This window comes from Urocitellus parryii, unplaced genomic scaffold, assembly GCF_045843805.1.
Source record: "Urocitellus parryii isolate mUroPar1 unplaced genomic scaffold, mUroPar1.hap1 Scaffold_117, whole genome shotgun sequence".
In the NCBI taxonomy this organism is placed as follows: domain Eukaryota; kingdom Metazoa; phylum Chordata; class Mammalia; order Rodentia; family Sciuridae; genus Urocitellus; species Urocitellus parryii.
Window position 1 is genome coordinate 567,438 of NW_027551887.1, and position 21,025 is coordinate 588,462.

At 42.1% G+C, this 21,025-nt stretch overlaps 1 pseudogene; it reads left to right on the forward strand.

Moving 5' to 3' along the window:
• The first annotated feature begins 3,165 nt into the window (after positions 1–3,165).
• On the forward strand, positions 3,166–3,591 carry LOC144251593 (Golgi apparatus membrane protein TVP23 homolog B pseudogene; annotated as a pseudogene).
• Positions 3,592–21,025: the final 17,434 nt, after the last annotated feature.

Consider the following 21,025-nt stretch of genomic DNA (forward strand, 5'->3'; position numbering starts at 1 on the left):
CTTATTTGTCACAGGCTCTCATGGATATTTTATGACTGACACAGGCCTCAGTAATGATATTGAGCATGTTAGAAACCTCTGTGAGGACATGATATGTCAAAGCCCTCATTGATTATATGTGTATAGAGGACTCAATGAAAATATTATAGGTGTCAAAGAGTTTAGTTTTTATGTGAGTTTTAGAGATCTTATTGAGAATATTTTTTTGTATGACATAGACTTCCACAAGGATTTCATATACATGTCAAATGCCTCAATGAAGATATTATATTTTTCCTAGTTCTCTGTGAGGATATCTTATGAGTTTGAAGGTTTGACATGTTATTTTCTAGGGGTCTCCATGTGTATGTGATATCAACCAGTGGTATCATTAATGATATTTATTGATAACAAACTCATATTATTTCAGTGCATACTATATATGTTAGAGTCTTCATAAGGATATTATATTGTATTTAAAGCCTCAGTGAAATGTTTTATAAGTGTAAAAGGCCTAATTGAGGGTATTATACTATTCTTTCCTGTTAAAACAAAACGGGAAACGAATGGTCAAAGCTATTCCCAAATGCTTCAAGCAGGAATGAAGTAAGCAGCAAAGTACTATAGAGTTGGATAACAAACAAAATCTTGGAGTAAATATCCAGATGCTCATTTATTTACAAATAAATGACTAAGCAGATAAACAAAAGAGGCTAAATACAAACCTCTTATCCGGAATTTCAAGTAATTGAGGTGGACATTTGGCCCTCAAGGAGTTAGGCCTAACTTCCCACTCCTTAAGAGGGGGCTCTGGATAGTGACTTAGTCCAAAACAATATATATAATGTGTACATGTAGAGAAACATAACTTCACAGTGAGAAATCTGGTAAACATTACATCAGTCCGGTGAGCACCTTGAGGATATGAAATGAAGAACAGCACTTCATCTGTAATCTGCTTTCCCCATTCCATAACCTGTCTACATATGAGAAAAACATCAACTGAAAATCTAAAAAGTACCTGACAGGTACTCCTCAACTGTCAGGTCCTCCTCAACCATCAAGGGCATCAAGAAATTAAGGTCAGAGAAACTGTCGCCACGAAGAAAAGCCTATGGAGACAGGATGACTGTCTTGCGGGATCTTAGATGGGATCCTGGAACTGAAAGAGGCTGTACTGAGAATCCAAAGGAAACACAGACATTAGTTAATAAGAGCATATCAGTATCTGTTTATCATGAAAAATCATGTGTGAAGTTAACACATCTGAGATAGCTCACGTAAGTCATAAGAGAAAAAAACTGGGTAGAAGTCACATAGTAGATCTCTGCATTTTTTTGCAATTTCTGTGTAAACATAAAACTTCTCTAAACTAAAATCTTAAGATATGGCTATATTTTTCAAATACCTGCTCATTTAATTACTCAGAATGTCAATTACTAATAATTGACATTCTTAACTAGTTCTGCATTTTGTTAAGAGCATTTATAACAAAAATGTGTCAAACTAACATAATGTAAGATAAATACTTATTTTATATGTTTTATGTTAAAGTAATAATATGTTTAAACTTATCATTATTTATTTTGCTATTGCTAGGTTATGGATTTTCTCTCTAAAAATTTCAAAACTTTAGAGAAAAAATCTACATTTTAGAGACACTATTTCAAGTCATGGTTGAACTTTTTCAAAAGAGTCATGATAAAAAATATGTTACAAGAGCAGATTGATTCATTGTGAATGAATCATTGATCCCAAGGAATTCTTATCTTTCGTTTGTTTCTATGTATACCCTTCAACAGTAATAGCATCAAATATTTGCCACTAGGAAAAATATTTAAACGAAAAATGTAAACAGAATTTGTGACAATAACTTATGATGCTTTCTAAAAAAAGAAAAATTGAAAAGAATATCAGAGTCAGTTTCCTCCATGATGTTCTTCAGAAGTGGTAAAACTAGAGAAACTTCAATGGAAGCATGGTTTATGAGTGATCTTAGATATTCTCGTGTTTTACGGGGAAATTATATTTTAGAAATCATAAAAAATATTGGCTGCCCAAACTCTTGAATGTTTTCAAATGTAGTTGAATTTCTATGTAAGTTTCTCATTGATATAGCTAGTCATAAAGCTAATAAAAACAAAGAATCTATGGGGCCGGGATGTAGCTCAGTGGTGGCATACCTTATCCAGAATTCAGGAGGCCCTGGGTTTGATCCCTAGCACCACAGTTTTTTTGTAAATCAGTGCCTTATTTGTGTAATCAGATAGAAAGTGAACAATCACCACTCTTAGGAAAATGTTAAGTCTGAAAAACAGTTAAGAATCAAAATACTCTTACAATAGAAATAGCCTATTGTGACCAGAGGTGTCACATCATAAAGTATATTCACATTAAATATCCTCTCAGAACAATAAAAAAAACTTTGATGACCATTTAGAAGGAGAAAATGGCTATAATATAGATTAGAAAATTATTAAGAAATTAGAAACATGAGGTGAGGGGCTGTGGGCATGGAGAGCCGCTGGCCTAGGCTTGGCGGGTGGAAGGGTCCCTCCTGCAGGGTTTGTGGAGTGAGCCGGGCGCACAGGGGTGGTTGTGTTGTGTCCCCTCTGGCTGTCCGTCTTGAGGAAGAGCTGAGTGGGCGGGAAGGATGGAGGACCAAGGGTAGTTGTTGTGGAGGTGATCTGGGTGCTCCGAGGCCCTCATAGGAGGAGTGACCCAGGAATCCCCAAGTTCAGGAAGCTTGGGGGTGTGGAGAGGAGAAGCCCATCCTCAACCAACGCCAAGTGCTGGGCGGATCTGATGTTGGGCTGCAGAAATGCTCTGTGTGGTGGGTGGGGTGCTGGTGGTCTTTTTCCTCGGCCCATCTTGCACTTCATGCACTCGAGGAAGTGAAAGGGGTGCAGCCTCCAGGCACCTCTTCAGCTCCCTTGTGACCTGCCCTGTAGGGGGTACCCTGCAATCATGTAGGAATAGGAGATGCTGGCAGAGCCTTACACTCAGGACAGCAATGATGACACTGAAGATGTTTCATTGTTTGATGCAGAAGAAGAGACAACCAATAGGCTAAGAAAATCTAAAATCCGACATCCAGTGGCATCATTTTTCCATTTGTTCTTCTGAGTCTGTGCCATTATAGTCTATCTTCTCTGTGAATTGCTCAGCAGTAGCATTATTGCTTGTATGGTGACAATTATCTTGTTGTTGTCACGTGACTTTGGGGCAGTGAAGAATGTCACAGGTAGAGATTGATGGTAGGCCTTGGGTGGTGGAATCATATTGATGAGGATGGAAAGAGTCATTGGGTGTTTGAGTCCAGGAAGGCATCTCCTCAGGAGAATAAAACTGTTTCAGAAGCTGAATCAAGAATCTTTTGCTTAGGACTAATTGCCTGTCCAGTGCTGTGGGTGATATTTGCCTTTAGTGCTCTCTTCTCCCTCAGAGTAAAATGGTTGGCATGGTTACCATGGGTGTGGTGCTACAGGGTGCCAACCTGTATGGTTACATTAGGTGCAAGTGGGCAGCCAGAAGAATTTAACCAGCATGGCTACCTGGTATCTTGGAATGCAGTTTTTAAGACAAAACACCAGAAATGAACAGACTTCTTGAATAGAGAGAAAATTATGTTTTCTGTGATATTGGGGAATGGCTGAAGAGATTCTTGATTATGAATTGTTTAGAGCTCAGTCCAGTGTAAAAAGGAGCATTGATTTTTGTTTGTTTGTTTTGTTTTCACTTGCAAAGTTACTATAAAAACTGTTTTCTTTTTTTAAACAAAGTTTTAATTTTCTTTTTCTAGTATTTGAGGCTGGGAAGTATGATGTCATTAAGAACATTTTCAGAATTTATTTTATGGTGTACATATGTATGCATATAGTAATGTATCCGTATATCCCAAATTAATGTGTTAGTTTACATATGTTACAGAGATATTTGCATTTTGATCCATAGAATATAGGATGTTCTTAATCTATCTCAAAGGTATGTGTGTTTACATATTACTTCTATAGGTTATTTTCAGAAATAAGTTGATTTCATGATTAAGAGTAAACACTTGGTTTCTGTATGAGTTAAAAAAATTGTTAATATTAAATATATACTTCATGTTGAAATTGTTTACCTTAGACATGCACAAGTGAAACTAGTTTCTAAAATTTTCTTTTATTTTTATACTTAAGGTCTAAATAATAAATGGAATCTTTTTAGTTTATGTTTAAGGGATACCCAGGGATTGCTGCTGTTCTATTTATTTCATAGAAAGGATAGTCATATTTTATTTTGGAACTTCCTGGAAACTCTTCAGTGGTCTCTGGACTAATAAAATCTTTTAGTACTAAATGAATATTATTCTTATGTCATAGTAAAAATAATCATTTAAATACTTGGCATAATAAATACCTAAAGACATTTTATGAATCTATTTTTTCTTGCTATAATGGGGATATTGTAAATCATACATTTGTATTAATAATTTTTCTTAAACAAGGCAATATATTTAACTGTAAACTAAACCAATCTACAAATTATTGTCGGCAGTTTTAGATTCTGTTGAGATACTTCAAACTTTGTTGCAGTCTTTTAATCAGCAGATTATGTTGTAAATGTATTTGTACATTGTTAAAATATGTTTAAAGATGTTTTGTTTTAGTTGAATAAATGTGTATTGGAGTGAAAAAAAGAAATTAGAAACATGATAATGACATAAAGTTCTCTAGGCCATACTAAGCACTTTGAACTGTAATCACAGCTATTTTGTAGACTGAAGCAGGAGGATCACAAAGTTTGAAGCCAGCCTCAATACCTCAGGAACTTAGCAAAATCCTGTCTCAACATAATATTTTAAAAGGGCTGAAATTCATTGCTTGCCTAACATAGTCAAGGTTATCAGCTTAATTCTCATCACCATAAATAAATTTAAAAGAATACTCCAAACCAAGCATATAATATGAGACAACTGGGGCATTTATAGAAAAAGGTGGAAACCATTATGTTGAATACCCCAAAATAATTCAACTATATTTAATTATTTTTCAGCTCATGATATTAACATGTCTAGTCTCCACTTATATTACTTCATTAAAATATGGTTAAAAGTGTATGTAGGTTTTAAATGATTTCAAAATATGAGTTATACTCAACTCATATTTTGAAATCATTAATATATAATATAGAGCACCAGCATTTATATAAAATGAAATCACGTGATTTCCTACACAGAGTAATATTTAGTAAGTACTAATGTATACACACATTATTTCAAAAGAAATTAAGATTGATGAAATCAAAAGGTCACTGATATGCTTTTAAGTGATGTTTTGAATATATAAGAAACACTTAATAGAGTTCTCCAAAAAGAACTTCTGACAATATATAAAGCATGCTTATTAGAAGGTCAATTCCCTTGCTTGCAAGGAGTAAGAGAAACTTGATGAATGTAAGACTTTAATAAGATATTCAAATATGCTGTCTAAATTTGAAAAAGTAGAAAATGTCTGTTTAAAAAAGTCTATTTTTGGTAAATGTATCTGTTTTTTTAAAAGAATCTATTGACTTTTCTCTTACACACTGTAATTATTTCAGTGGTTTTAAGCTGAAATATCATGTAATATCAATAGGTGGAATTTTAAAATATCACCATCCTCTTTCTTTCTATAAAATTGATTAGCAAATTTTGCTTAGAATACTTTCAACCCAATTTGGAAAAGATCTGTGTGTGTGTGTGTGTGTGTGTGTGTGTGTGTGTGTGTGTGTAAATACATAATATTTTGAACAATTCCCCTGACACTTGGGTCCTGTCAAAGAAATATTGTCTGGTGCTGAAATGGAACCCAGGGACTCTCACATGTTAATCAAGTTATCTGCCACCAAGTTACACAAACTGTCCCAAAGACCTTAATAAGAAAATGATAATGAAAACTTTTTGAAATAATGAGAACTGTCAAACAAGATAATTCAATCAAAACAAGGTAAACTAAAAAGTATATTTAAAAATATTGTTGATAAACGTAGCAGAAGTTCAAAGTTAGAGAAGAAATTAAAAATCAAACTGCAGAAACCTACTACATAAAATTGGAAACCTACAGGGAATGGGTAATTTCCTAGTAAAAAAAACACTTTAATAAAAGATTAAAATAAGAAAACTATGAATGATCAATCAACTTTAAAAGTTTAAAATGATGCTTACAGATCTCCCATTGAGACAAAAACCAGGAACATAGGGGTCCACGGTTGAGTGTTAACTGACTTTTTAACAAATTCTGGATTTACTTAAAATGTTCATGATCTAGGAGGAAAGAATGAAATCATTACTTAAAATAAATACTTCAATTAATTAAAATTAATTTCCTCAATTAACTTTGTGGTATAATACCAAAGCATTATATAGTCAAGATATTTCAGCAGATGTAGAATGTCAACACAGTATTTAGCATACCATTACAAATGCACTGCCAAATAAACTGACTTGCTCAACCAAAGACAAAATGTATTCTCAATCAAAATTTTGATTAATTTAGTTCCATAAAATCCATGAATTATTTTTTCACAAATTCTGGCTTATTAGAAATAACATATTTAACTTAAATAACCTTGTGGGTTTCATACATCTACTTTTCCATTTTTTAATATTTTTCCTGCTTTAATACAGTAAAAATAAGCAGTTAGAACAATTCCTCCTCCCTCTGTGCCAGAAATCATCCAAGTAGCCATGTTTTGATGACAAGTAATCAGAGCCTCTTGAAGGGATGTTTCCCCAAAGTAAACCTTGCTGAAATAACGAAGGAGAGCAAGGCTCCATCCTCAGCTCTCAAATGGGCGCAGGGTGTGAATCTGCTTTCTCTTCCCACTTCCCACCTTTTTCTCACCTGCCGCCTATTTATCCAGAAGTTTCTGGAAAATCTCTCTGAGGCTGCTCTGGGAATGCCTATAGACATGACCCACAGAATCCTCAAACCAGGATATCTCTAAGGCTAGTCTGAGAAGAGCATCCCTGTAGATATGACTCAGTGTCCCCAAGCGAGGCATCCCTCTGAGTTGCTCTGAGGAGAAGGGAGTTCTGGATGACCCTACACACATGACCCACAGTGTCTCCAAGACAGGCATCTGCCTGAGGATGGTCTGAAAAGAATGGAGCTCTAGGTGTCCCTATAGCCTTGACCCACAGCTGGTCTTAGAACAGAGTAATAGCCTTGAACCACAGTGTCCCCAAGCTGTGAGTCTCACTGAGGCTAAAGAGAAGGGACCCTAAAGTCCCTGTAGACACAACACAAAGTGTCCCCAAGCTGGGAGTATTCCTGAATCTGCTCTAAGAGGAAGCTCCAAGTCCCCATACACATGAACCACATTGTCCCCAAGGTGGGAGTATGCTTGAGTCTGCTGAGAAGAAGGCAACTCTCCGTCCCATACATGTGACCCACCACGGTACCCAAGTTAGGAGTTACCTTCTCAGACCAGAGGTGCTCAGAGAACCTAGGGTGCCGAGCTGGTGGAGTATTGCTTCAGACAGGAGGCACATGGAGGACCCAGGGTTCCCGAGCTGGGAGACCCAAGGTACATGGCATACCCAGGTTCCCTGAGCTGGGATTATCTCCTCAGATCCCAGGCACACTGAGGACCTAGCGTATCCAAGCTGGGAATATCTCCTCAGATCCAAAGCACACAGAGGACCCAGGGTCCCTGAACTGGGAGGATTCTCAGACACCAGGCACACCACCGACCCAGGGTCCCCGAGCTGGGAGTACCTCCTCAGACCCGAGGCACACCACCGACCCAGGGTCCCCGAGCTGGGAGTACCTCCTCAGACCCAAGGCACACAGAGGATCCTGGGTCCCCGAGCTGGGAGGAACTCCTCAGACCCGAGGCACACACAGAAGACTCAGCGTCTCCGAGCAGGGAAGACCTCCTCAGACCCCATGCACATGAAGAACCCAGGGTCCCTGAGCTGGGAGGACCTCCTCAGACCTAATGCAGTTGGAGGACCCAGGGTCCCTGAGCTGGGGGATCTCCTCAGACCCGACGCACACAGAGGACCCAGGGTCCCTGAGCTAGGAGGGCCTCCTCAGACATGAGGCACACGGAGGTCCCAGGGTCCCCGAGCTGGGAGGGCCTCCTCAGACATGAGGCACATGGAGGTCCCAGGGTCCCCGAGCTGGGGGATCTCCTCAGACCCGACGCACACCCAGGACCCAGGGTCCCAGAGCTGGGAGGGCCTCCTCAGACATGAGGCACACGGAGGACCCAGCATCCCGGAGCTGGGGGGCCCTCCTCAGACCCGAGGCACACACGGAGGACCCAGGGTCCCCGAACTGGGAGGGCCTCCTCAGACATGAGGCACACGGAGGACCCAGGGTCCCCGAGCTGGGAGTATCTCCTCAGACCCCAGGCACACAAAGGACCCAGGGTCCCCGAGCTGGGGGATCTCCTCAGACCTGACGCACACCCAGGACCCAGGGTCCCCAAGCTGGGAGTACCTCCTCAGACCCAAGGCACACAGAGGACCCTGGGTCCCCAAGCTGGAAGGAACTCCTCAGACCCGAGGCACACACAGAGGACTCAGCGTCTCCGAGCTGGGAAGACCTCCTCAGACCCCATGCACACGAAGAACCCAGGGCCCTGAGCTGGGAGGACCTTCTCAGACCCGAGACACACGAAGGACCCAGGGTCCCCGAGCTGGGGGATCTCCTCAGACCCGACGCACACCCAGGACCCAGGGTCCCAGAGGAGCTGGGAGGGCCTCCTCAGACATGAGGCACATGGATGTTCCAGGGTCCCTGAGGTGGGGGATCTCCTCAGACCCCAAGCACTCAGAGGACCCAGGGTCCCGGAGCTGGGAGGGCCTCCTCAGACCCGAGGAACACACGGAGGACCCAGCGTCCCCGAACTGGGAGGGCCTCCTCAGACATGAGGACCACCGAGGACCCAGGGTCCCCAAGCTGTGACGACCTCCTCAGACATGAGGCACACAGAGGACCCAGCGTCCTTGAGCTGGGAGTATCTCCTCAGACCCCACGCGCACTGAGGACCCAGCGTCCCGACCTGGGAGTATCTCCTCAGACCCGAGGCACACACGGAGGACCTAGCGTCCCGACCTGGGAGAACCTCCTCAGACCTGACACACACAGAGGACCCAGCGTCCTGACCTGGGAGTATCTCCTCAGCCCTGACACACACGGAGGACCCAGCTGCCTCGAGCTAGGAGGACCTCCTCAGAGCCAAAGCAGGTCTGAGAAGGAGCTCCACATCCCCACACACGTGACCCATAGTACCCTCAAGCTGTGTGTATCCCCGAGGCCCGTCTGCCGCTCCCTGGTGGTTGACCCAGCACGCTGGCAGTTTTTCCTGAGACAAGAGCTCTAGTCCTCACCCTGAAGAAGGGAAGACAAAGATGGAACCATGAGCCACTGTCCCCTGCTGACCCCGCCCAGTGCGAGACTCTGCTCATACACTGGACATCACTCCCTGATGGCCACGCCCAGTGCCAGACTCTGCTCATGTGCACAGACACCACTCCCTGATGGCCACGCCTAGTGCAGGCTTCTGCTAACCTGCAGTGGTAGTAGGGTGGCTAGTCTTTCTTATTTCTCTCAGCGCCTTTCTGTAGCCTCAGCTATTATTGAAATGGATCTATTCCCACTTCTTTAACTAAGTCTGGCTGTGTTTATTTGTGCCATCACCAGAAGTGGAATCTCAGGAGAAGAGAAAAGGGAGGCCAAGAGACTGATACCCGGGTCCCTGGACTCAACCAAGGCACGCACTGCTGTAGCCAGGGGCCAGGCAGGCAGAGGAACAGACATGAGCACCTGCAGGGAGACCCTGGACACTTCACTCTTGTGCCCAAGGGCAGAAGGCCAAAAGCAGGTCAACACAGAGGCCTCTGCGAAGTGTAGACAAGTGACTGAGTGATGTAGCCAAGGACTGCCAAATTTTAACGTCATGGGTCTTAAGAAAAGCAGTTAAATCCCAGCCCATGTTGACTGCTTTCAAGGTTGTGAGACCCTGAGCTCACACGACCCCCCAGCAGCCTCCGGGAGCTGCAAGGTGCACCCCTTGCCCTGGGGCATTCTAGATTGAATTATCTTTCCTTGTTTCCCAGCTCTCACCATGAATGCCTCTGGGAGTTGCAGTTATTCCCAGAGATTCTTGACAGTCTAATTTGGTGTTCTGCCCACACAGCCCTCACCAGGCAGGATCATCAAAGCTGTGTGCCACATGCTCTCTCAAGTGCCCTGGAGGACCCTGGCAGTGGAGACTGAGCTGCGTGTATCTCCGGGATACACGCAGCTTGAGGGTACTATGGGTCACGTGTGTGGGGATGTGGAGCTCCTCCTCATGTTGCCCTCACTCCAGAAGCCTATAGGGAACTTCAAGTAGCAGAATTACCCTCGTATCCCATGCAGCCTTCACTACAGAGGCATCTGGGAGCTTCAGAACCCCCAGGATCATGGACATTGTAGCCTGGTGCTGGGTTGGTGCATCCCACACTATAGTTGCTTTTCAGAGCTCTGAGGCCCCAGGAATTCTGTGTATTGTAGTCCACTTTGCTCAAGCATTCCTGACCTCAGAGGTCTAGAGCTGCAGGCTATTGATTATTCTGGGCAGTGCAGACCATCCTACCTAAGTGGACCTCACCATCAAGGCTCCCAGTATCAGCACACCACAACCCTGCCTGGACACCCTTGAGGAGTCTGGGTGGTGCAATACAAATCTTGCCCATGCAGTCCTCAAGAGGTAGGTGTCTGGGAGCTGCAGGCCCTGGGGGATTCTGGTAGTGTATTCTTGCCTTCAGCCTGCACAGCTCTCACTGTGGAGGCCTCCGAGTGTCAGGCCACACAGGCACCTGGGCATCTCCAAGAATTCTGAGTAGTGTAGTTCAGTTCTCTACCCCGCAGCCCTCACCACAGAATATTTTGGGGGCTGCAGTTTCCTGAGGATTCTGGGTAATGTAAGTCAGTGTTTTGCTTGTGTGCCTCCTGTGAGGGCCAGGATAAATGCAAGCCACATGCTTGCCTTGGTAATGCAGACCTCACTGTGGAGGGTTCTTGGACTCTAGGCTTCACAGTAATCAGGGTATCCCCAGGAATTATGGGTAGTGTAATCTGACCTTTAGCATGAACAGCCTTTGCTGTGGAGGCCTCTAGGAGTTGCAGGCCACATGCTCACCCAGGCAACATGTCCCTTAAATGATTCTGGGTAGTATAGTTAAGTTCTGTTTCCTACAATTCTCATGACAGAGGATCCTGGGAGATGCTGGAACTAAGATTTGTGGGTAACATAGTCCTGTATTTTGCCCATTCACCACAGAGGGTTCTGGGAGCTATAGCCCCTGAGGATTGCAAGTAATGTAGGCTAATGATTTGATCACCACAGAGGAAGGCACAGCTCATGAGGATTCTGGATAATGTAGATTAGTGTTTGCCTGCACAGCCCTACTGGGAGGACCACAAGAACTGCAGACCCATGCTTTCCCTGGTACCCTGGAGAGTGTAGGTACTAAAGCTCTCATCAAAGAAACTTTTGTGAGTTATATGCAGTGAAGACATACCCTGCATTGAGCCTGGTGTTCTATCTTTGCAGCCCTCAACACAGATGCTCCTGGGAACAGCAGGCACCCAAGGGATATGAGAAGCACAGTTTGTCATTCTGCCCACATAGACCTCACTGTAGAGTTCTCTGCAAGCTGCAGGTCCCTTAGGGCTCTGGTCATGCAGTCTGTCATTTGGTCCATGCTGCCCTCAATGCAGAGGGCTGTAGGAACTGCAGGTCCTGAAGGATTCTGGGTAGCACAGGCCATCATAACCTTTGCAGCTCTTGCCCCAGAGCCTCCTGAGAGCTGCTGGCCACATTCTCACTAGCCACTCCTGAGGACTCTGGGCAATGTAGTAACAAATAAGTGTTTTCTTTCCTACATTGTATCTGACATAAAAGGGCCACACTGCCATTTAAAAACCTGGCTTATATCTGTTTTAACTATGTCTGTTTCTGATTATTAACAGTGTTTCCTAAATTTTTAAGAGATTGAAAGCTATCCTTTCACTTTTGCTAGTCCTGATAACATGCAAACCCGTGATTATAATTTTTATACACTATGGATTCTAAATTTTACTTTAAAGTTAAACAGTTAATTGTGACACTAACCATTACTAGCTTTTTCATATTTTGGATATATTCATGTTCTTACAGAATACAAGCCTTTTAAAATGTAAGACTTGGTAGAGCCCTTTACCAAGATGATGTTCTCTAAACTAAAACTGTGTGTAGCAATTGTCTGTTTCAGGTTTATATAAAAATAACAAATTTGATTGATATTTATTTAGGATATTTAATGTTTTATTACTGGATAAGGGTAACCTGCTATCAATAAGATATACATAAAATTTTGTGTTACTCTTTATACTGGGACGGGAATTTAAATGTATTTTTGGAAAGTAAAGCAGAGCCTGGTTTGTTTAAAGGCTGAAAATGTGGAATATGATTTTGCCATTTTTTCCACAAAAAAAGAAGTTAAGAGCTCTCATAGCCTTTATATTTTATTCATGTTTCAGATGAAACGTTGTTTTTTTTTTTTTAATTATAAAGGAAAGAAGTTTATTTGGCTCAAGGTTCTGGTCCAAGATTAAAGGGCTGAATCTAGTGATGGCCTTTTTGCTGGCAGAATACTGAGGTGGCTCAGTACATCATATAGTGAGGGAAGGGACTGGGATTCTCCAGATAGCTGGTTTCTATGGCATCCTCACTCTCAAGATAGCCCATAAGTCCATTAATCTGCTCGTGGTATAGATGGATCAACCCTTCTCAAGTTAACCAATAAACTCATTAATCTGTTCAGGATATGAATGGATCAAGCGTGCACAAGGACAAAGCTCTAAATAGATCAACCCTGCACAATGACAAAGCTCTCATATGGATCAACCCTACACAAGGATGAAGCTTTGATTGCTTTGGTCACCTCTTAAAGACCCCACCTATTTTTCTTTCTTTTTTTTTAAACTGGGGATTTTACCCAGGGATATTTTCCACAGAGCTACATCCTCAGTTCTCTTTAATTTTTTTTTTATTTTAAGAAAGATCTTGCTACATTGATGAGGTTGGCCTCAAACTTGAGCTCTTCTCCCTCAGCCTGTAGAGTCATTGGGATTTCAGGTGTGTACTAACCTGCCTTGTGGTTCTACCTCATCTATTTATTTATTTTATTTGTTCAAATTAGTTATATGTGGCATATTGACATATTGTACACAAATGGAGCACACTTTCTCTTTCTTCTGGTTGTACATGGTGCAGAGTCACTCCAGTTGTATAATCATAGATGTACATAGGGTAATTATGTATGACTCATTTTACTGTCCTTTCCATCCCTGAAGTCATAACCTTCCTTCACAGTCCTCTACACAAACCAAAGTTTCTTCATTCTTCCCTACCTCCCCACCCCACTATGAATCAGTATACGCTTATCAGAGATAATGTTCAGCTTTTGTTTGGAGGAATTGGCTCATTTCCCTTAGCATGATATTCTCTATTTCCACCACTTATCTGCAAATGCCATAATTTCATTCTTCTTTATGGCTGAATAATTTTCCATTGTGTATATGTATCAATTATCTTTATCCATTCATTGGTTGAAGGGCATCTAAGTTGGTTTCATTGTTTAGCTATTGTGAATTGAGCTGCAATAAACACTGATGTGGCTGCATCACTGTGGTATGCTGATTTTAAGTCCTTAAGGTATAAAATGAGGAATGGGATAGCTGGGTCAAATGGTGTTTCAATTCTGAGTTTTCTGAGGAATCTCCATACTGCTTTCCATAGTGGTTGTCCCAATTTGCAGTTCCACCAGCAATGTATGAGTGTGTCCTTTCCCCCACATCTCTGCCAACACTTATTATTGCTTGTATTCTTGATAATTGCCATCTGATTTAGATGAAATCTTATAGTAGTTTTGATTTACATTTCTTTTTCATTTGTTTGTTAATGGATTATATTTCTTCTTCTGTGAAGTGTCTTTTCAGTTCCTTAGCCAATTTATTGATTGGATTATTTGTTTTTAGGGTGTTAATTTTTTTGAGTTCTTTATATATGTCCTGGAGATTAGTGCTCTATCTGAGGTACATGTGGTAAAGACTTTCTTCAATTCTGTAGGCTCTCTCATTACATTTTGATTGTTTCCTTTACTGAGAAGAAGTGTTTTAGTTTGAATCCATGCCATTTATTGATTCTTGATTTTACTGCTTGCACTTTGGGAGTCTTCTTAAGGAAGTCAGATCCTAAGCCACCATCATGAAAATTTGGGCCTACTTTTTCTTCTATTAGGTGCAAGGTATCTATTCTAGTGTGTAAGTCTTTGATCCGCTTTGAGTTGATTTTTGTGCAGGGTGAAAGATAGAGGCTTAATTTCATTTAGCTATGTATGGATTTCCAGTTTTCCCAGCACCATTTATTGAAGAGTCTATCTTTTCTCCAATGTATGTTTTTGTCTAGTATGAAATAACCATATTTATGTGGTTTTTGTCTCTGTGTCTTCTATTTTGTACCATTGGTCTACATGTCTATTTTTGTACCAATACCATGCCATTTTTGTGACTGTTGCTCTGTAGTATAGTTTAAGGTCTGATATTGTGATGCCTTCTGCTTCACTCTTCTTGCTAAGGATTGCTTTGGCTATTCTGGGTCTCTTATGTTTCCAAATGAATTTTATGATTGCTTTTTATAGTCCTATGAAGAATGCCATTGGGATTTTAATATGAATTGCATTGAATCTGTATAACAGTTTTGGTAGTTTGGCCATTTGGACTATATTAATTCTGCCTATCCAAAATCATGGGAGATCTTTTCAACTTCTGAGGTTTTCTTCAATTTCTTTCTTTAGTATTCTGTAGTTTTCTTTACACAGGTCCTTCACCTCTTTTGTTAGGTCGATTCCCATGTACTTTATTTATTTATTTGTTTATTTATTGAGGCTATTGTGAGTGGAGTGTTTTTACTAATTTCTCTTGCAGTGTGTTCATAACTTAGTATGGAAATGCACTTGATTTATGGGTATTGATTTTTATATCCTGCTATTTTTCTGAATTCATTTATTAGGTATAAAAGTTTATCTGGTGGAATTTTTGGATCTTCTAAATATAGAATTATGTCATTGGCAAGTACTGATAGTTTGTGTTCTCTTTTTCCTATGAATACTTCTTTAATTTCTTTTGTCTGCCTGATTACTCTAGCTAGAGTTTCAAGGGCTATGTTGAATAGAAGGGATGAACGAAGGCATCTCTGGCTTGTTCCACTTTTTGGAGGAAATGCTTTCAATTTTTCTCCATTTAGAATGATGTTGGCCTTGGGCTTACCATAGATAGCTTTTACAATGTTGTTTTTCTAGTGTTTTGAGAATGATCTTCATGTTGCTGTATTTTGCCAAATGCTTTCTTTGTACCTATTGTGACAATCATATGATTATGCTTCCCCACAGTCAGAACCCTTACAAGAAGGGCTCTTGAAAGGCTGGGGTTGTGGCTCAGAGGTAGAGCGCTTGCCTGGCATGCGAGAGGCCCTGGGTTCGATCCTCAACACCACATAAAAATAAATAAACAAATAAAGATACTGTGTACAACTAAAAAAGGGGGGGGCTCTTGATTTATAACAACAAGCTTCAATATCTGGCCACACAGTGACCAAGCAACAGCAGCAGCCACCTCACTAAGTCAGAGTCCACAAAGGTACTGAGCTGCAAATCTCAATATCAGTTTAAAAGGCAACTTAAAGAACATGTGCCCTCCATGGTTACCTAGTCCTGGATCTTCTCCAGTTCAAAGTCAGACCTTTCCCTTACTCAAGATTGAGCCTTGCTCCTCTCTCTGACCACCACGCCTTGCCAGGACAGTTTAACGACACCATGCTGTGCTCCTGGAGGGATGGCAAAGATGACAGAGGCTGCCTTTTGTCCACATGTGACTCTCCAGCCTGCTCCCTGCAGAAGTCAAATAGATGGTGTCCTAACTCAAGCAAGGTTCTACCCAGCAACTTCCCACTTCCTGGAGGTTGAGCATGGCATTCTTGAGAAAGATGCTCATACACCAAGTATGTGGAAGTCCAGCTTCATGGGCACCCCTAAGTAGGACACAGATCTGCAGCAAGTCCAGGCTGTTCCAGCAAGCAGTCCACCCATCCCAATTTGACAGACTCTGGGCTGGAGATGTCTATGGTAGGAAAACATGCTGTATGTGTGGCTCATGTCACCTTCAACAGCATAGGCCCTTAGGGTTTAGGCACATAGACAAGCTGTTGGCACAAAGAAAAGACATCATTTTAGAAGCTGCTCGGGCAGTCTACTGGGCTGTGGTAGAGAGGTCACCCCCAACTTCAGGCATCAGCCTAGTAGCCATGTCCATGATGGGCTGCAGCTTTGTAACATTCAGGTTCACAAGAGGGATGAACCTGCTGGCATTCTCTTGTAAGCTGCAAGTGGTCCACTGGCAGCTGGGCATAAGATGGAACAAGACACATGTAGGCTGCTTGAGGGCACAGATAGCCAAGGTGCCCTCTGCCACTCCATTAGCTCATCTTCCAGTCACCCCTATGGCCACTCAGGGAACAGGAATAACCTTTTATTTCCCACTGGTAGAAGAGAATGAAAGATGACCTTGGGTCCTGGATAATGTAGTAGATTGGGTATGGCCTCATGTGTGTGTTCGTGTGTGTGTGTGTGTATGTGTGTGTGTGTGTGTGTGTGTGTGTGTGTGTTGTACCAGAAGCATTTGAATGTGGCTTAATTTGGAAATGGGTCTTTGTAGAGACAATGAAGTTAAGGATCTCAAGATGAGCTCATCTTGGATGCCCCTGGTAGGGCTATGTCCAAGTGCCAGGCTCTGCAGGCTGAGCAATATCCTGTAGCTGTGTAGCTTCCAGGTGAGGAGGCCAAGCCCTCCATGTGCACACTTGGTTCATAAGCAGAGGCAACTCTCTGATCAATGAGCTTACTGCCAGTGCAAGTTGTTATTCTTCATTCATTAATGAAAATTGCAGGCTTATATTCATTTCATAGGGATGCTGTAAAAACATTACACAAACCAGATGGTTTGAGCAACAGAAATGCATTGTCTCAAGTTCTTGGAGTTCAGAGATCAGGTTGTTGGTGGGACCTGCTCCTCTGAGGATCATGACAAATTTCCTCCTGTCTCCAATGGTATGCTGGCCATCTTTGGAGCCTCTGGGCAGTGGAAGAATCACCCAAGCATGACCTCAGTGCAATGTGCTCTCCATGCATGCACAAACTCCCTTTTCTAATGAGGTTACTGGCATATTGGATCAGGACTGCCCTATTGCACTTTGACTTTGTCTTAATGAATTGCACCAGCAAGAGCCTATTTCCAGATGGAATCAATAAGCCGCATTCTAAGAGGGGCTAATACTTAAACATGCAGGTTTGGGGGAGGGGAAAATTCCACCCTAAATGGGGCACAGGAGCAGAAAAGTGCCAGCACAATTTCCCACTGATTGTGAGCAGTGTTTGCAGGTGGCCCCACTTTGTGTTGTAGACATTCAAGAAATGCTTAGACTCCTGCCTTTCAGCTTATCACCACTGAAAGCCAGTCTGGAGGATCTGGGACCTGGATAAAATCACGTGCACAGCACGCTGTGTGCACATTGTGTGCTCAAAGGGATAAATGTGATTGACATGTTGTAATCATTTCTACTTTATTGCTGTTTGTTCTGGCCAACAGTGTCACCTAAATTGTCTACTCTTTAAATAATATTTCATTATGCAAAGTCAGAGATCCAGATGGATCTTTCACTGGGCCCTTGTGGCTTTTCCTCATCTTCCTTTTGGGTCAGCTCTCCTGTCCATCTGCCTGTCCCTAAGCAGCCATTCTGCTGTGTTTGCTGTATTGTTGGATTTTTACCTGCTCATATGTATTCAGTTTACTAAGAATAAATTTGTTTGATACCCTTTTAAAACCCTCTTAAGAAGTGACTCTCTAGCTCATTAGCCTAAGATGGCTTTTAGTTCCCTACCAATTCAGAAATTCTGGATTTTAGTGGCTCCACTTCAGTTTTTGTAGGAGACAAGAAGGACCTGCTCAGTGTCCGTGAGGGCAGAGCCAGACTGGGAGCAAGTGTCTCTGTCACCCTCCACCAGGACTCCTTGTATGCCCTCAATACCATTGTATCTTTGGACTTCACTATGATTATACAACTGGAGTGACTCTGCACCATGTACAACCAGAAGAAAGAGAAAGTGTGCTCCATTTGTGTACAATATGTCAATATGCCACATATAACTAATTTGAACAAATAAAATAAATAAATAGATGAGGTAGAACCACAAGGCAGGTTAGTACACACCTGAAATCCCAATGACTCTACAGGCTGAGGGAGAAGAGCTCAAGTTTGAGGCCAACCTCATCAATGTAGCAAGATCTTTTCTTTAAATAAAAAAAAAAATTAAAGAGAACTGAGGATGTAGCTCTGTGGAAAATATCCCTGGGTAAAATCCCCAGTTTAAAAAAAAAGAAAGAAAAATAGGTGGGGTCTTTAAGAGGTGACCAAAGCAATCAAAGCTTCATCCTTGTGTAGGGTTGATCCATATGAGAGCTTTGTCATTGTGCAGGGTTGATCTATTTAGAGCTTTGTCCTTGTGCACGCTTGATCCATTCATATCCTGAACAGATTAATGAGTTTATTGGTTAACTTGAGAAGGGTTGATCCATCTATACCACGAGCAGATTAATGGACTTATGGGCTATCTTGAGAGTGAGGATGCCATAGAAACCAGCTATCTGGAGAATCCCAGTCCCTTCCCTCACTATATGATGTACTGAGCCACCTCAGTATTCTGCCAGCAAAAAGGCCATCACTAGATTCAGCCCTTTAATCTTGGACCAGAACCTTGAGCCAAATAAACTTCTTTCCTTTATAATTAAAAAAAAAAAAAACAACGTTTCATCTGAAACATGAATAAAATATAAAGGCTATGAGAGCTCTTAACTTCTTTTTTTGTGGAAAAAATGGCAAAATCATATTCCACATTTTCAGCCTTTAAACAAACCAGGCTCTGCTTTACTTTCCAAAAATACATTTAAATTCCCGTCCCAGTATAAAGAGTAACACAAAATTTTATGTATATCTTATTGATAGCAGGTTACCCTTATCCAGTAATAAAACATTAAATATCCTAAATAAATATCAATCAAATTTGTTATTTTTATATAAACCTGAAACAGACAATTGCTACACACAGTTTTAGTTTAGAGAACATCATCTTGGTAAAGGGCTCTACCAAGTCTTACATTTTAAAAGGCTTGTATTCTGTAAGAACATGAATATATCCAAAATATGAAAAAGCTAGTAATGGTTAGTGTCACAATTAACTGTTTAACTTTAAAGTAAAATTTAGAATCCATAGTGTATAAAAATTATAATCACGGGTTTGCATGTTATCAGGACTAGCAAAAGTGAAAGGATAGCTTTCAATCTCTTAAAAATTTAGGAAACACTGTTAATAATCAGAAACAGACATAGTTAAAACAGATATAAGCCAGGTTTTTAAATGGCAGTGTGGCCCTTTTATGTCAGATACAATGTAGGAAAGAAAACACTTATTTGTTACTACATTGCCCAGAGTCCTCAGGAGTGGCTAGTGAGAATGTGGCCAGCAGCTCTCAGGAGGCTCTGGGGCAAGAGCTGCAAAGGTTATGATGGCCTGTGCTACCCAGAATCCTTCAGGACCTGCAGTTCCTACAGCCCTCTGCATTGAGGGCAGCATGGACCAAATGACAGACTGCATGACCAGAGCCCTAAGGGACCTGCAGCTTGCAGAGAACTCTACAGTGAGGTCTATGTGGGCAGAATGACAAACTGTGCTTCTCATATCCCTTGGGTGCCTGCTGTTCCCAGGAGCATCTGTGTTGAGGGCTGCAAAGGTAGAACACCAGGCTCAATGCAGGGTATGTCTTCACTGCATATAACTCACAAAAGTTTCTTTGATGAGAGCTTTAGTACCTACACTCTCCAGGGTACCAGGGAAAGCATGGGTCTGCAGTTCTTGTGGTCCTCCCAGTAGGGCTGTGCAGGCAAACACTAATCTACATTATCCAGAATCCTCATGAGCTGTGCCTTCCTCTGTGGTGATCAAATCATTAGCCTACATTACTTGCAATCCTCAGGGGCTATAGCTCCCAGAACCCTCTGTGGTGAATGGGCAAAATACAGGACTATGTTACCCACAAATCTTAGTTCCAGCATCTCCCAGGATCCTCTGTCATGAGAATTGTAGGAAACAGAACTTAACTATACTACCCAGAATCATTTAAGGGACATGTTGCCTGGGTGAGCATGTGGCCTGCAACTCCTAGAGGCCTCCACAGCAAAGGCTGTTCATGCTAAAGGTCAGATTACACTACCCATAATTCCTGGGGATACCCTGATTACTGTGAAGCCTAGAGTCCAAGAACCCTCCACAGTGAGGTCTGCATTACCAAGGCAAGCATGTGGCTTGCATTTATCCTGGCCCTCACAGGAGGCACACAAGCAAAACACTGACTTACATTACCCAGAATCCTCAGGAAACTGCAGCCCCCAAAATATTCTGTGGTGAGGGCTGCGGGGTAGAGAACTGAACTACACTACTCAGAATTCTTGGAGATGCCCAGGTGCCTGTGTGGCCTGACACTCGGAGGCCTCCACAGTGAGAGCTGTGCAGGCTGAAGGCAAGAATACACTACCAGAATCCCCCAGGGCCTGCAGCTCCCAGACACCTACCTCTTGAGGACTGCATGGGCAAGATTTGTATTGCACCACCCAGACTCCTCAAGGGTGTCCAGGCAGGGTTGTGGTGTGCTGATACTGGGAGCCTTGATGGTGAGGTCCACTTAGGTAGGATGGTCTGCACTGCCCAGAATAATCAATAGCCTGCAGCTCTAGACCTCTGAGGTCAGGAATGCTTGAGCAAAGTGGACTACAATACACAGAATTCCTGGGGCCTCAGAGCTCTGAAAAGCAACTATAGTGTGGGATGCACCAACCCAGCACCAGGCTACAATGTCCATGATCCTGGGGGTTCTGA